At 42.6% G+C, this 16,510-nt stretch overlaps 1 protein-coding gene across 1 annotated transcript in view; it reads left to right on the plus strand.

Annotated features, from left to right (window-relative positions):
* The window catches only part of TET1 (tet methylcytosine dioxygenase 1), a 1,437,723-nt gene that overhangs the window by 70,430 nt on the left and 1,350,783 nt on the right, over positions 1 to 16,510 (plus strand). The window lies entirely within an intron of this gene.

Below are 16,510 nucleotides of genomic sequence, written 5' to 3' on the forward strand. Positions count from 1 at the left end.
TCTATATATATAGGATTCACTCCAGAATGTCGAATTTCCAAAACTTCGAATTTCATACGGTCGAGACCAGTTTTGAGAACTCAAAACTCTAAAATGAATCCAAAAAAATACAAAACCAAGTTTCTCAACGTTTTTGCAGAGGGACAAACCCCCTGCACCCCCCACACCCCCACTACTTAAATATACCAACTCCGAGATCGCACTACAGCGAAGAAAAGGGAAATCTCCCATTCTGAGCTGTATCCAGATCTCCGTTCAGAATTTCAAGATTTCAAAACTTCGATCATATGGTCTCTACCATATGAAATTCCAAGTTTTGGAAATTCGACATTCTGAAGGGAACCCATATATATATATATATATATATATATATATATATATATATATATATATATATATATATATATATATATATGTGTGTGTGTGTGTGTGTGTGTGTGTGTGTGTGTGTGTTCTTCGTGTTTCACTGTTGCAGTCATCACGTTTGGGTTATCTGCTTGCAGTAGCCCTCAGTCGGCCTGATTATCAAAGTCTTGGGTCCTGCATCGGTTGCTGTCTCATCTTCCGTGACGTCAGGTAGTCAGGGGTATAAAGCATGCAGCCGACGCTATTACATCAGTCTTTCTTGCCATGTGGTGCCCGAAGCAGAAGCAGTTCGCAAGTGCCAGTCAACCGACTCCTGAAATTTTCGTTTTCCAGAACCGAAGTCAACTAAAGCTAAGTACCCCGTTGGGGAAACTTTTTCTTGCTCTAAACCGATGTCAGTAAAAGTCAGTAATTGTATTTCTTGTGGAAAGCAAATACCTCTTAAAGATTTTAATTCGTACTGTACTCCTTGCCTAGGCCCTGACCACGACGTACCTCGTTGTCGGTTTTGTGCCTTATTTAAACCACAAACTATTCGTCGTCGGTACATTTTCGCTTCTAAAAATTTTGGTAGTCGGTTCAATTATCCAGATATGTCTTCGGTAAGCCACCCGACTACCGACATTCTGAAAAAATGCAAAGATAAAGACAGAGACAGGCCGCCTAGGTCCAAAGCTGCCAACAACGCTTCTCCTAAGCTAGTCACCATTTCACCGGTACTCAGTGAGGCACTTTCGCAGGCCCTGATACCCACTACTTCAGATTTGCAGGCCTCTACTGAGACCCATTCGGAGTCCGGTATGCCGCAAGATGCTTCAACTGTGGAACCTGCAGATGTCTCTGCTTTGGATGGGTCTGGAGCTGCTGTGCAGGCACCGGCTTCTGAGGGTGTATTCAGGCCTACTGACTTGCATATTAAACCAATGTCATCTTCTTCTTCTAGGCCTAAAATTCGAACCATGCCTAGGAAACTGATACCCAGACCACATGGACAGGCCTCTATGCCTAAAAGACAAATGATAAGAATGGCTGAAGACCTTATTACTTTAATCGGGGGAAGCTAACCTCCCCCCTCTAAGAGACCTAGGACTGAATTTGCTTATAATACTTCTGACCAGGATTCTGAAATTTCTGTCTCCTCTGATGACCAGAATTTACCCTTATCTACCTGTGAGGATTCTGATGCAGAGGACTCTATTTCCTCTGCTTCTCCCCCAGAGGATTTTTCTTTTGGTGAAACCTTTCATACTCTTAGGGAGCATTTTCACTGGGAAAGCCAGGATTACTCTGATTCTAAAAAGACGCTTAGAGATTTCTTACTCCTGCCCCAACACAGGCCTTTAGCTATCCCTCCTGTGCTGGACATTGTTGACGATGCCTTTTCGGAATCTAGCTTGGCACTGACTCTTTTCCTCCTGCTCCCAGAAAACCTGATAGATATTACAGGGTTCCTGATTCTCATAAGTTCCTTTTTAAAAATCCTACTGCGGATCCTGAGACCATTTTACAGGGACCCAAGGGCATTAAGGCTACTACTGCCAAAAATCCTACCCCCTCTGATAGAGATTCCAGGTCCCTGGATAGATGGGGTAAGAAGGTATACACCTCTGCAACCTTGGCCATCAGGGCCTTAAATTGCCAGTTTCATATGTTAAAGTATCAGCAGCATATTATTGGATTGCTTAAACAGAAAATTATGTTGATTCCTGATTGTACTGAAAATATGGATTTACAGGATTTAGTGCATTCTGCTGAACAGGTTGGAAAACACACTTTGCAATGTGGTTTTGATTCACTAGAGGCATCTTGCAGGGCTGCTGTCTCCGGGTCTGTACTTAGAAGGCATGCTTGGCTTAAGGAGCAATCTTTGCCAGATCATGTTAAAACTAAATTGCTGGATGCTCCCTTAAATTAGGCCCACCTGTTTGGTGACAAAGCAGAAGAAGTTCTTAAAAAGATGGAGGAAAAAGCTAAATCTATGCAAACTGTTAAAGATTTCTTACAAATGCAGCCTCCTAGATTTAGTAGGCATTGGCCCTCAAAAAATTGGTCCTTTCCTACCTCTTCCAGGCCTTCTCAGTTCAAACCCAGAACCAGCAGAACACACAGGCTTCAGTCCCAGGGTATGCACAGGACTAAGCAGTGGGGGGCTCCCACTTCCAAATCAGGGAGTAGTAAGACTCCCCCCTATGGTAAGCTGTCTCAATGACTTAATTTTAAAACTTCCAAGCACTTCTCAACTGACTGCTCCTTTAGGGAGAAAGACTGCTCTGCAAGCAAAAAACTGGGAACTCATTACCCAGGACAAATGGGATTTAAACATAGTTTCCCAAGGATACAGATTTCTCTTCCACGGGTTACCAACCCCAAACGGTTGGCCAGATCTACCCCCAAATCAGTGGGTAGAGGCTCAAAAGCAAGTACTCTCTCTCTTTAAGATTAAAGGCTATTCAGACTGTACCAGAAGAGGAAAAGGGACATGGTATCTACTCAAGACTTTTCCTGGTACCCAGAAAAGACAACTCATGGCATCCTATCCTTGGCCTGTCCATCCTAAACACCTTTTTGGTGATTTCAAAATTCAAGATGCTAACTCTTCACCATTTGCTTCCCATTATAGGCAAAGATGCCTGGTTGGAAACACTGGATTTAAAGGAAGCCTACCTGCACGTCCCAATCAGGGAATCTTACAGAAAATACCTATGCTTCAAAGCAGGCTGCATGCACTGTCAGTTCTCTGCACTGCCCTTTGGCTTATCTACTGCACCCAGGGTACTCACAAAGTGCCTAGTTCCAGTCACTGCATTTTGCAGGCAAAGAAATATTCAAATATACCCATACCTGGACGATTGTCTAATTCAGGCAGAAAGCCAGGACATGCTTCTGAATCATCTGGCATTTGTACAAAAGGTGTTAACTTGTCTGGGGTACACCATAAACGAAAAGAAATTACAGCTGGTACCCTGTCAACAGATTATATTCCTGGGAGAAAACTTTAACACAACTTCCCAGATGGCTTTCCTCATGCCAGAGAAACAAATTCACTTGACAACTTACTTCAAACTAGTGGCCACAAAAACCCTGCTATCTGCAAGGCAAATACTGCAAGCCTTGGGGTTCATAGCCTCGTGCATTCTACTAATTCCATCTGCAAGACTGAATATGAGGAAACTACAATGGTATCTAAAAAGCCTATGATGTAAAAATTCTCAGGATCTAGAAGCACAGATTCCTATCATACCTTGCCTAAGGTTAGAATTCCTTTGGTGGGCAGAGGCCTGCCACCAAAACAAGGGACTAACATTTACTCTACCCCCTGTCGCCCAAACTCTAACAACAGACGCATCAGACTATGGATGGGAGGCTCACCTGGCAGGGAAGTGTATTCAGGGCAAATGGAACCCAAGTCAAATGCACCTGCATATCAATCAAAAAGAAATATCAGCTGTACAGTATGCTCTGACAGCCTTCAAGAACCACATTCTTCCAGGACAATTAATGGTAAAGACGGACAACATCACTGTTATGTGGTACATAAACAAACAGGGGGGTACCCATTCTTACCCCTCTGCAGACTAGCCATGGCTCTGTGGGAACACAGCCTTGAGCTACCAAGTTCATCTACAGGCTCAGTTCCTGCCAGGAAAACTAAATACACTGGCAGACAAACTAAGCAGAAATCTCATTGACCCACACGAGTGCAAACTGGAACCAAAGTTTTTCAATATGTTGATCAACAAATGGGGGGATCCCAGATATAGACATGTTTGCCTCCCCCCAGAACTACCAATTGCACACATTCTGCACAAGGACCCCCACAAACAAGCTTGGAAAGTTGATGCTCTGTCCTTCAGCTGGAAAAATCTATCAGTTTATGCCTTTCCTCCTCTGCCTCTTCTCTCCAAAGTACTACTAAAGATCAAACAGGACAAACCAAGGATGATACTGATAGCACCAGACTGGCCACGCCAACACTGGTACCCCCTCTTGCGCAGTGTGTCACAGCTGGCCCCATGGCACCTACCTCAGACCCCTACCCTGCTGTCTCAGAAGGAGAGTCAGATTCTGCACCGCCAGCTTCAAACCCTGAACCTGGCAGCCTGGCTAATTACCTAATCTCTCCATTACCATCCCTCAGTAAACAAGTACTGGATGTCATTTTGGAGGCAAGGAGGCCTAGTACTAGAAAATCATATGCTGAAAAGTGGAAAAGATTCTGTGCCTGGAACCAAACTCGAGGGATGGCCACAGCAGCACCCAATTTACCTCAGATTCTTCAATACTTAACTGAGATGCTTCACAAGGGCCTTTCCTTTTCCTCCATCAAAATTCATGCCTCAGCCATTTCAGCTCATTACAACACAGAACCACCCCTCTTTTCCCACCCACTGCTCAAGCAGTTCCTCAGAGGGGCCAAAAACTTAAGATCACCCAGGAGAGCCCCAACTCCAGCCTGGGATCTAAATTTTGTATTGGAAAAATTCACTCTTCCTCCTTTTGAGCCAGCTGCAAGTGCAGAGTTAAAATTCTTTTCTTGGAAAACAGCTTTCCTTTTAGCAATCACTTCAGCAAGAATGGTATCTGAATTACATGCCCTTATGGCAGTGGAGCCTTTCATCATCTTTCATGCGGACAGGGTGTCCCTCAGGACCTATCCCTCTTTCATGCCCAAGGTAGTATCCAGTGTGGCTCTTAATCAGTCCATTCATTTGCCAACCTTCTTTTCCACAGAACAAAGGGGAATGGACACTGCACTCCTCGGATGTGCACAGACAACTTAGATTTTACTTGGACTGGACTAAACCTCTAAGGAAATCTGAACAACTGCTGGTGGCATTTGCTGCAGGGGCAGATGGGAAGGCTATTTCAAAGCAAACCATTTCTAAATGGATAGGCCATTGCATTAATTTCTGCTATAAGCACCATGGAAAACCTATCCCACAGGGGATTAGACCCCAATCAACCAGGGCTGGATCTACCTCTACAGCCTTTCTCAGAGGTGTCCCTACCAGAGACATCCTAGAGGCTACTACCTGGAGTTCTGTACATACTTTTACCAAACATTACCATTTGACAATTTTCTCTAAATCCAGAGCTGGCTTTGCCGCTGCAGTCTTGCAGGGCCTAATAGCTGGTCCTAATGCTATCTAATCTATCTATCCCATCCTTAGCTTTGGGAATCTACCCAAATGTGATGACTGCAACAGTGAAACACGAAGAACATAGTACAGTTGTGCACACTTACCATAAATGTAGATGTTGAAGTGTATTCACTGTTGCAGTCCTGGTTACCCTCCCTCCAACCCCCTGACTTCTTTTGGCTATGCCTCTATTCTCCTTTACTATCCTTTAAAGCTTTTTGGTGTATTTGCTTTTTTGTTGGAGGTATAACCTTGTATATGTATATATATATATATATATATATATATATATATATATATATAAAACTGCTTCCCATTAAGGGGGGCACCTGACATCTGGGGCAAGAAAAACTGATGTAATGGCGTCAGCTGCATGCTTTATACCCTTGACTACCTGACGTCATGTAAGATGAGACAGCAACCTATGCAGGACCCAAGACTTTGATAATCAGGCCGACTGAGGGCTACTGCACGCAGATAACCCAAATGTGATGACTGCAACAATGAACATACTCGAACATCTACATTTATGGTAAGTGTACACAACTGTACTATATATATATATATATATATATATATATATATATATATATATATATATATGTATATATATATATATATATATGGATCTACTATATTTGGTCGAATTTCATTTGGTCGAAAATGATTTCAGGCAGCCCACTTCACTGAAGCCTCATTTGGCTGAAAGCACATTTGTTCGAATTACATTTGATCGAAAATGGTATAAAGCCCCTGCCCCACTGCAGTGCGACCTGGGAGTGAGAATATAAAGTTAGGGGTGTGTGGGGGGCATAGCCCCCCCACACATAATTGCAGTTTATGCACTATTACATACATGTTTATCCATTAAAAATACATTAAGACATATGACATAAGTAAAAATGTGTTGCAAAATGTGGGAGGCTACACCCCCCACCCCCCCAATGTGGGGGGCTGTGCCCCCCCACCCCCCTAACTTTATATTCTCACTCCAGGGTCGCACTGCATTGGAGCAGGGGCTTTATACCATTTTCGATCAAATGTAATTCGACCGACTGTGCTTTCAGTGAAATGGGCTGCCTGAAATCATTTTCGACCAAATGAAATTCAACTAAAAGCAGTAGACCCATATATATATATATATATATATATAGAGAGAGAGAGAGAGAGAGAGAATATGCTTTCCCATTCCTTAGCTGACAAACTGCAACAATGTAAGTCTTCCATATAGACTTTCCAAACTCTTAGGATTTTTCTTCCCTGCCTATTACCCAGTCCTATTGTTGCCTGTTTCCAGGTATCTTATCCTTAACAATTTTGCAGTGAGGAGTGCAGTTATTTTTATGCAGCCATGATTAGCAGTTGTTCACCATACCAATGTTTGAATTAATTACTGACCTTAGCTGGAAGTATTGCTACCATGGGAGTTTTTGTGCACACCTATCTGCCTTCTGTAATACCTGCAGTGAATAAATGGCATTAATTATTGTATCCCATATATCTTTGATGTAAGAAATGTTTTTCTCAGACCAGATTGGCCAAAAGATCTTTTTTTATTGTCAATTAATGTTAATATGTCCCAGATTCTTGTGCCTAACCATTTATTTTATTTATTTATTTCATTTTGGTTTTATTTACCAGGGTTTCTTTGATTGGATTTAGTCAAAAAACCCTTTTCAGTGGAAGCTCAAAGAGAAAAGCTCCAACATATTACAAACATTTTTAATTAGACATTCAGTAATATACAGGAACATACATTAAGTAATATACATTAACAGTTACATGTTCATTTACTAATTAGATTGCATTCATATGAAATAAAGGCAACTTTTACAGTATAAAAAGATACTTATGCATTAGTAAATATTGAACATTGAGCATTTGAAGAGGTTTATTATTATGCCTATATTTTTTCTTTTTATGTGGCATTCTTGGGTAGAATCTGTCCTCTTGAATCCCAGATGTTGCTTGAAGTGTTTTTTCCTTATTATGCTTTTGCCTAGTATTATATTCTGAATTTAAGCTTCAAACTATATGGGTTTCTGTTTACATGTAGCTGGCACATAATGTCGGCCTATGACTGCTAACCCATAATTCCAAATATTAGACACCCCATGCTCCTTCCTTGAGGTTTCTGTATATTTCTTTTTTACTGGATGTTAAGGAGAAAATTGCATTTTCTATTTCTTGGACCTGGGATTTTTTTTTTATTAAGTTATTTTAAATATTATAGTCTTTCATTTGTCTTAGTTTTAGTTTGCAAGGGTGATGTGTATTATAATTCCTACATAAAAATCATATTCATTTCTTCAGTCAGAGGTCACACACACACACACACGGCTTGCATATGTATGTTATTTATATCGCTTGGGTTTTCTTCTGACACTTTTTACCAGTATTTTCTGTGATAGTTTATGTCTTTCCCGTTTACTTTTGTATCATATTAGTGGACAAACCTCTATACTTTTTCTTTAATGTTATAAAGTTCTGATGAAATATTTTAGTAGTACATATGCTGTCTTTATATTCTTAATGGGTTTCTGTTATAAGTTTGTGCAAGGAAACTAATTGCAGACTGTGGTGTAATTTATCTGTCCTGCCTATTTGCTTGCACCAAGTTTGTAGTTGCTTTTTAAATGAGACCCATTTATGGTTATATTTGTGAAGCAACTAGCATTTCTTATGCCAGTAAGCAGAGATGCATGTTTTGATTGTCCTCTTCCCGTTTTATCTTTCAGTCACAGGAGGTCCATTCTCCACTGATACCTAGGGCTATACAGCATGCCAAGGTTTAGACATAGTGCTGTATGATCAAATATAGGTGCTGGAATAACTCTTTCATTTGTCTTTGCAAGTTGTTGTTGTGACATTAGAAACATATAAATTTGTCTGACTATCCCCATAGTATAGCTAAAATATGTATATTCTTTATCAGTAGGGTTCAGTAGCCACCAATTACCCTTTAGGTTCCATTCAAAGTAAAACTCTCTTATAAGGCTGTACCCTTTAAGCATTCAGTTAGTACTCATAGGTATTTTATCTAAGTTTGAGTCTAAGACTGCATTAAAGTCACCACCCCTAATAATAGTGTTAGTAGTATATATTTGTTTGTACATTTTACTTCTTAAGTCACTCCACGTATGAATAGAGTCGTTCTTGAGACAATAAACATAAAGAAGCCAAAATTCTAAGTTAAACCATTTCATTTTCATCATGATCTATATGCCTGACATGTCTTTGTATATCTCTTCTACACTCTCTTTATATGACCGTGCTGTTAAGATAGTAACTCCTCCGTTGGCTGAGTTGATCCCATTATGGTACACTCTGCCCCCATCACATTTTCAGAAGTAAACTTTCCTGTTTTTTTTTTTTTTTTTTGGTTTCTTGATTTCTTCTAACATTATTATGTGTGGCTTATGTTTATACAGCCTGTCAATAACTGCCTTAGTCTTATAACATGAAGAAATCCCATTAACATTCCATAAAGTAAGGGCAATGGGTGTATTAAAAGCTCGATCTGGTTCCTTAGTAATTGATCTGTACTTAATGTTGGAAAGCTAGTAATGCGAAACACATTATCCCAGCAGAATTGGCTGTTCTAGTATTATTCTGTGAATCAGTATGTTTACATAGCCATTAATAGCCTAGGGGTTCATTATGAAAATCCCGAGTTACTGGCAAAACCTATTCTATCATTATTCAGCCAGGATAAAAAGAAAAACATAAAGGTCCTTGTGCGAAAGCAAAACCTTTACTCCTGTGTAGCAGCTGCACTCCTGTAGATTATCCAATCCATGTTAAATAATATGAACTGTATAAGTTTTTATTATGCTAAGTACATTGTATTAAAAAAGAAAAATCCTACCATCACCCATCTGTGACATATAATCATCACATACAGAAGTTATTAGGCACATTAAATTAATAAAAATAAATAAATAAAATAAATTAAGTTATTAGGCACATTAAATTAATAAAAATAAATAAAATAAATTTGAATTAACAGTCACAGATGCTGTCATCGGATGCTGTAGAGAACAGGAAAAGCAATCATTATTAGCAAAGACCTGTATCTATGCATGCAGTAAAACTACCTGTATAACAATCAGTATGCGTCTGCTATTTTTCCTGCCAATGCTACCTTCCCTGTCCCCTGCCCGTTTTAAATTTTATCAATTGTTTACAGCCCTATTAAGGTATATTCAGTCTCATTGGTCTAAGGTGGTTTTTATTAACAGATTTTTTTTTTAATTGCAGGTGGGATCTTTTTGTTGCTAGGTAGTACTGTGTGGGCTGTGTGAGAATCAGTCTAGTTAGTTTCCAGTTCTTGCACCTCTTCCAATGATATATCTGGCCCACTAAATTCTATTTTATATTCCTCTTGCCCCTAAGATGGCTCCACTATAGTGGCTGTGGATCCAGTGTCCTGTGTGGTGAATAATCTTTGGAGGGCACCTCCATGGTTAGCTGGTTTGGATATTAACTTGTCAGTGGCTTTTTTTTTTCAGAGACAGTTATTTGATGAATGCTACCTTGATTAGACAGTCTTTTCTCTTAGCCTCCGGCACTACTGATTCTGTAATATCAGCATAAGATGTTTTTTTGTTGCCAGTTTCCCAAGCTTTTAAAAAAACTTCAGCATCAGTTGACATAAAGAACTGAAATGTTTGTGTTCCTGTGGTGATCTGTAGGATAGTGGGGTGTTGTAGGGAGAAACCAAAACCCAATTCCTGTGCCCATCATAGAAATTGTGCAAGTGTTTTGCATTTTGCAAATAACAGGGCATCAGGATTGTTCACTCGCTTGACCTAAGGTTTGTAAAGCCTGTTTCAAGGTTTATGTGAGTCTTAAGGACTAGAAAGTGTTTTATACAGCATGAATCTTTATGTTAAATGCTTGTGTATAGCTTGTGACAACTCAACTGCTATTTTTTTTTCTGTCAGTGCACTTCAGAAAAGTTTTTTTCTTCCATTCTGACATGGATTTTTGTCTACTGCTTGTGCTTTAACATTTGAAAGGGGACTATGTGAGGAAGTGTAGATGTGTGTGTTACTTGGGAACTTGTGTCTGACAACTTACCTCCCGACCAACTCATTGCAGTAGTGTTAACTGACAATCAGAATTAATCAAAAACTATAGCATGAATACTTACTCCAGTTCTGCTGGTTCTCCTTTCTCTGTACTTAAAAAGAAGAAACAACATGGTAAGGAGCCCTTGCTGCCACTGTGGACTTAGACAATTCCTCAGCCATTAGTGGGCGACTCTGTAGTGGCTAACCATTGTGCCTCAGACCACTCAATTGGTACTCTGGGTTCCCCTGGTATAGCTCCTTCAGGCACCTTGGGCCGGGGGTCTTCTTCATCTTTTGCAGCTGTTCCAGTGTGTCCCATCTGAGCATAGGAGAACCATCTTCTTTTGGTCTGGGAAACACTCTGAGAGGTTCTTCTTGGGGTAGCTGGGAAAAGAGACCTCTTGCCAGGAGTGAAGTGCCATCCTCTCTCTTCCAGTGAGGCCCCTGCAAAGAAAAAACAAATGTTTAGACAATGCTCATCTGAAGACATGGTGCCTGTTCATAGATATGATTTCCTTACCTTAACTGGGAAGTTATTGCAGGCTGTTAATCCTGGAACATTGAAATGCATACGAGAGTACAATCTAAGTAAAGAAATTCCTCAAGAACATTTGTCAAAGAATTCTGGCATTGACAGAGATGGGGCATTTTCTTCTGGAGATTCCCCAGCCCAAAGCTTGATTCTGAGGAAAGTTAGCCCTCTCCACCTTCCTTGGAGGAATTTTCCTTTTTTTCAGAAATTATTTCCAGGATGAATGAAGTACTTGAAAACAAGGAATATTCCTTTTGAACTAAGGAAATATTATGATATGTTGCAAGTGGATGTGCCACATACTACACCCATCCCTCTTTTTTTGCCAGCCTAAGTAGCAGAAGAGTCAAACAAAGCCTACTTATCTAAAGTAGACTTTAAAAATTCCGACTTTACTTCATCAGCAAACCTTTGGTGATGTACACAGGTACCCCCCCCCCTCAAAACTAGCAGTAGTAATAGCAGTGGCCCTAGACACAGTATCTGTACAATCATACACACTTTTCAAAGTATGTTTACATAGTCGTGACAGATTAGAAATAATAGAATTCAGATAGGAACTACTTTCTGAAGCAAGTGTGGCTTAATATTCTATCAAACTGTCTATACAACTAAGAATAAACTTCCAAATATTTGCTTCTAAGTTAATAATTCTGTATGCTAAAGTGGAAAAAGAGAAAATTCTCTTACAAAATCTGTTCAATACCTTACCTTGACTAAAAGTGTGTTTACAGCTGATGAAAAGATTGAAATGGCAGCTGAGGCTGCTCTAAGATGAGAAAAGAATAATTTGTTAGCTTGAAGTACTTTATTAAGTCTTTCTATCTTTTTGGGGACTGAAGGTTGAGAGTCTGGACTGACATCAAAGGCCTATGGGAGACCAAGTTTGCTCATGACTGTAGACTTGGAGCTGTCATTGACTCCCCTACTAACTTCCAGATTCTTTGGGAGGGACTAACATGCATCAGTAAGTCATACCTTGACAACGGCCTAAAACTAAATGCCAAAAAAGTTTTACTGTGTCCTTTGACAAAACTAACCACCAGTGGACATACCATATAGTTGGGCACTTTCATTGACAAGCCACTATCCTTTGATCATCATGTATCCACGGTTCTTAGGAAATTGTTTTACCTGTCCAGACTAATCACCAGGAGCATTTCTTCCATTTCTAAGGAGCTTATCATCGCCCTCATCAGGTCCATAATAAAGTGTGATGGCCACTTTGGTATGTACTTGTCTAGGCTTATGACCCAGCTTGAAAGACCACAGCATTTCCCCTCTGATATAATCAAGGGTATGTCTTCCTAGAGTGGCAGTCAGGCATGAATGTCGAAGAAGGCAGAAGAGTATCATTGAACAGACAGAGATGGCAGCAGTTGACATAACACCCCGACCCCATGTAGAAAATAGGAAAAGGGAGTTGATGATGATGATGTCTTCCTGGAGCTCCCAGACTGTCTTAAACACACACTTGCTCTCTCTCTCTCTCTCTCTTCTGTTTCCTACAGAATCCTGAGAGTTAACCTCTTTCTAGCATACAGAACTTTGAAAGAACCTCTTGCACATCCTTCAAGCTAATAACATCCTAGCTATGAAGATAAAGAATTTAGTGAGAAAGACATTTATGTGATTTTGACACTGATGGAAATAGTCCTCAAACACAATTTTATATATTTTGAGGGAGAACTTTTTCGGCAAATGAAAGGTGTAGCAATGGAGACCATGTGTGCCCCCACGTATGCTAATTTAGTACTTTCATGGTGGGAAAAGAAGTTTATATTTAATTCCAAATGTAAAGAATGCTGGGTGCTTTACAAGCGGTTTTTGGACATTTGTCTTTTCTGGGTAGAAAGTGAGGATACAGAGAATTTTTTGATTACATTTCGAAGAGTACAGAGTTTCTGAAATTCACTTATAAAATTAGATGTTATGTGATCCGATCTCGCCTACATTCTGAATGATGGGTTCGGAGCCGATACCTCGGCTCCGACTCGGCACGCTTATGTTATAGAGCGAGGCCTCTTATTGGCTGAGCTTTCTTTATCCCAGGATGCACCACCACTAATCCCCCAGATCTCGTTTGCCGCTTACAGAGCTTGGACGTGGTCTCAACATTGGCTGGGCTAAGTACTATGCTAATAGTATCTTTTCCTGTCAGAAATTTTCTTTTTTTCAACCCAAAAGCTGTTTTAACGGCTATTATTTGTGTATGAGTGTGTTTCTTGGTGATTTATTGATTTTTACTTAAAATTTCCTGTCAGAGAAGATTTCTTTCAGTCAGAGGGGCCTTCCCCTGTTCTAACTACTTTATTGGTTGTGTGTGGGTCAAGTACCCATTTGAGTTAGAGGGTCTTGACCCTCCTTGCTTTCTTTCTTTTTTCTTACTGTGTAAAAAAAAAAAAAAAAGTTTCTCTTTTCAGTATTTATATATTTTTTTGGCATATTTGTTGTACCTGTGTCCTAAGCTGTTTAAAGTTTACTGTTGTTTCTGTTTTTACAACTATGTCTAAGGAACATAAACCATCCGGTTTTAAGAAGTGCACGAGGTGTGGGTTTAAAATGTCCATTACGGACGACCACTCCTCGTGCGTCTATTGTCTTGGCGCCAAACATCTCCAAGAATCCTGCAGTGTGTGCCATGCGTTTTCCTCTCGAGTCCTCCAGGAGAGGAAAAACAAATTAATCCTTAGAGGGTTAATCAAGCCTTCTTTTGAGGAGGCTTTATCTTCCTCTCCTTCTTCTAAGAAGAGGAAAGTGTCGGCTCCGACCAGTCAGTCAGAGCCGACGGCTAAGAAAGGCAAGCAGACTTCTCCATCGGCTCCACGGACTTCGGAGCCGAGGTCAGAACGGTCTGCCTCGATGCCTCCTACCTCGACCCCTCTGGTTTCGGAGCCGAGGTCTGGAGCATCGAGGCGGAGTCATCCTCATCGGCTCCACTGATATTGGAGCCGATAAGGGTCATCGGCTCAGACACTTCCCCTCGGGCCAAGTCTTTATCGGAGCGAGAGAAATTTCGGTGAAGGCTTCCTCGGAGCCGATAATAGTGGAATCCTTTCGGAGCCGGTCCCCAGGCCCTTCGGAGCTGATGGAGAAATCGGTTCGGGCCCGATCGGTATCCTCGAGATCTTCCAAGATGTCTGATTCGGACATCGACAGGGTACTCCTTCGACTCTTCCAGTCTCCGGTGTTCCTAAAGATGGTTTTGGCTCCAGCCCATTTGGCTTCGGAGCCGATGGTCCACTCCCTTACAGTTCTTCCTCCTCCAACAGCTTCGGCACCGTTGGAGCGGGTGTTGGTGGAACCAGTGGAGGTGTTAGGGTCAGACCCGACCCTTGCTCCGACTCCGGCTCCTGGGTCGGAGTTCAGTGCACGGACTTCTTCCTTCGGCCCTAGGGGAGAGGCTTCGGGATTGATGCCTTCGGTCCCAAGTCTTCCTCTTGGTGCGTCGGCGGCGATAGTACCGTCTACTGTCGTGGCCACGGAGGGGGGACCTTCCCAGGATTCTGGTGGTCCCGCCTTCAGGGCTATAAGGAGTGCTCTAGCCAAATCTTCTTTGGCCACCTCCACAGTTTCCCCGGCTCCTTCCCTACTCTTGGAGACTGGGTCGTTGGCAGTTCCCCTGTCAGCAGACAGCGGAGCCCCTGGGCCTCAGGTTACCCCCGCTGGGGTTTCTCCCCCTCCTGGAGGGCCTTCTGAAGCCTCTTCGGATGAACCTCCCAGGAAGAAAACGTGCAAGAGGAAGCGCGTTGACTCCCCTGACGAGTCTTTGACATCTGACACCGATCTCGATGATGCAGAGGGGTCCCCCAAGTCGTCCTCGGATGATGTCTCCTTTGCAGACATCCTTGAAGCCCTAAAACAACGAGGCGGATGGCAGTCCAAACCTCCCTCTGCTGATGAGTCGGTGTTCCTGAAGGCCTTCGGGGCTCAGCCCTTTGCCTCCTGGGTGTCTTCGCCCTTCGACGAGCTCTTGGATTTGATCTGTCGAAGGGAGTGGGAACACCCGGACTCTATGGAACCGGTGCCGCTTGTCCAAACAAATTTCTTTCAGCACCCCCAGCAGATAGAGAGTTCCTCACGAAAGGTGTGGCTGTGGATGCTATGGTGGTGGCATCTGCTACACAGCAGGATGTAGCAGAGGCTTCTACGTCCATCCATCCTCCTAATAAGGAGTCTAGGAGCATGGATCGCATGCGGCAGCACCCTAGTTCAGCGGCCTTTACTTTGAGGTCTCTGAACTACCTAACGCACTTTACAAGATTCCAGAGGGATCTGATTAAGGAGCTATCCGATACCCTCTTAGGTAACCTGCCTGAGGAGCTGGCCCAGACGGTTGGATCTCAGCTGGCTACGATGTCATCCATCTCGAACTCGTCCATGAGGCTCATCTCGTATGCGGCCGAGGGGGCGAGTAGAGCGGCAGGTACAGGCATTGCGCTACGGAGGCAAGCCTGGCTTCGCCTGTGTCATCTTGGGAAGGCGTACAAGGCTTCATTCGCTGACGCCCCATTTGATGGGTCCTCCCTGTTTGGGCCCAAGGTGAAAGACACACTTACCCGCTGTGAACAGGAGGGTAAGACTCTGACTGCCGTGGGGCACGATTTTCCACTCCCTTCGGCCTTATTCCAAGGCTAAAAGAGGAGGGAAGATGTGGTTCGGAGATCGCAGAAGTCTTACTCCTCTCAGCAGGAAGGTTCCCCTCCAGAGGCAGAGGAGGGGAAAATCATCAGGAAGACGCTGTCCCAGAGGCGGCAGAGGCCCCCGCAACACTGGCGACCACGAGTCCTTTCGTGGCTCCTCAACCTTTCATAGTGCCTCTGGGATTGCCCGGCTGTGCTGCTCCGAGCCAGTCGGGGTCGTTCGAAGCACCTAAAGGCCTGGGAAAGGATCACTCAGGACCGATGGGTGCTTCGAATTATCGCCGGAGGTTACACCATCCCATTCTGTTGTCCCCCCCCTCAGTCCAAAAGAATCCCGGACCCGCCACCCAGTCAATGGGATACCGCAGCCATAGAAATTTCAAAACTGCTGCAAAAAGGAGCCATCCAACCGGTCCCCGCAGACCGGATCGGATTAGGGACTTACTCAAGATTCGTTTTAGTGCCAAAAAAGACCGGGGACTTGAGGCCCATTTTGGACCTAAGCAACCTAAACCGTTCAGTCAAGAAGTCCAAGTTCCGAATGGTCACTTTACAAACCATTCTCCCGTTGTTGGAGAAAGGTGTTTGGATGTGCTCCATAGACCTCAAGGACGCGTATTACCATATCAAAATACATCAAACGTCCAGGAGACACTTGCGCTTCAGCCTAGGAAGCAGTCATTTTCAGTTTCGCTGCCCTTTGGTCTCACCACAGCCCCCAGGGTGTTCACCAAATGCTTGGCAGTAGTGACT

This window comes from Protopterus annectens, chromosome 14.part0 (assembly GCF_019279795.1).
Source record: "Protopterus annectens isolate FY-2018-M chromosome 14.part0, PAN1.0, whole genome shotgun sequence".
NCBI classification, from domain to species: Eukaryota; Metazoa; Chordata; order Ceratodontiformes; family Protopteridae; genus Protopterus; species Protopterus annectens.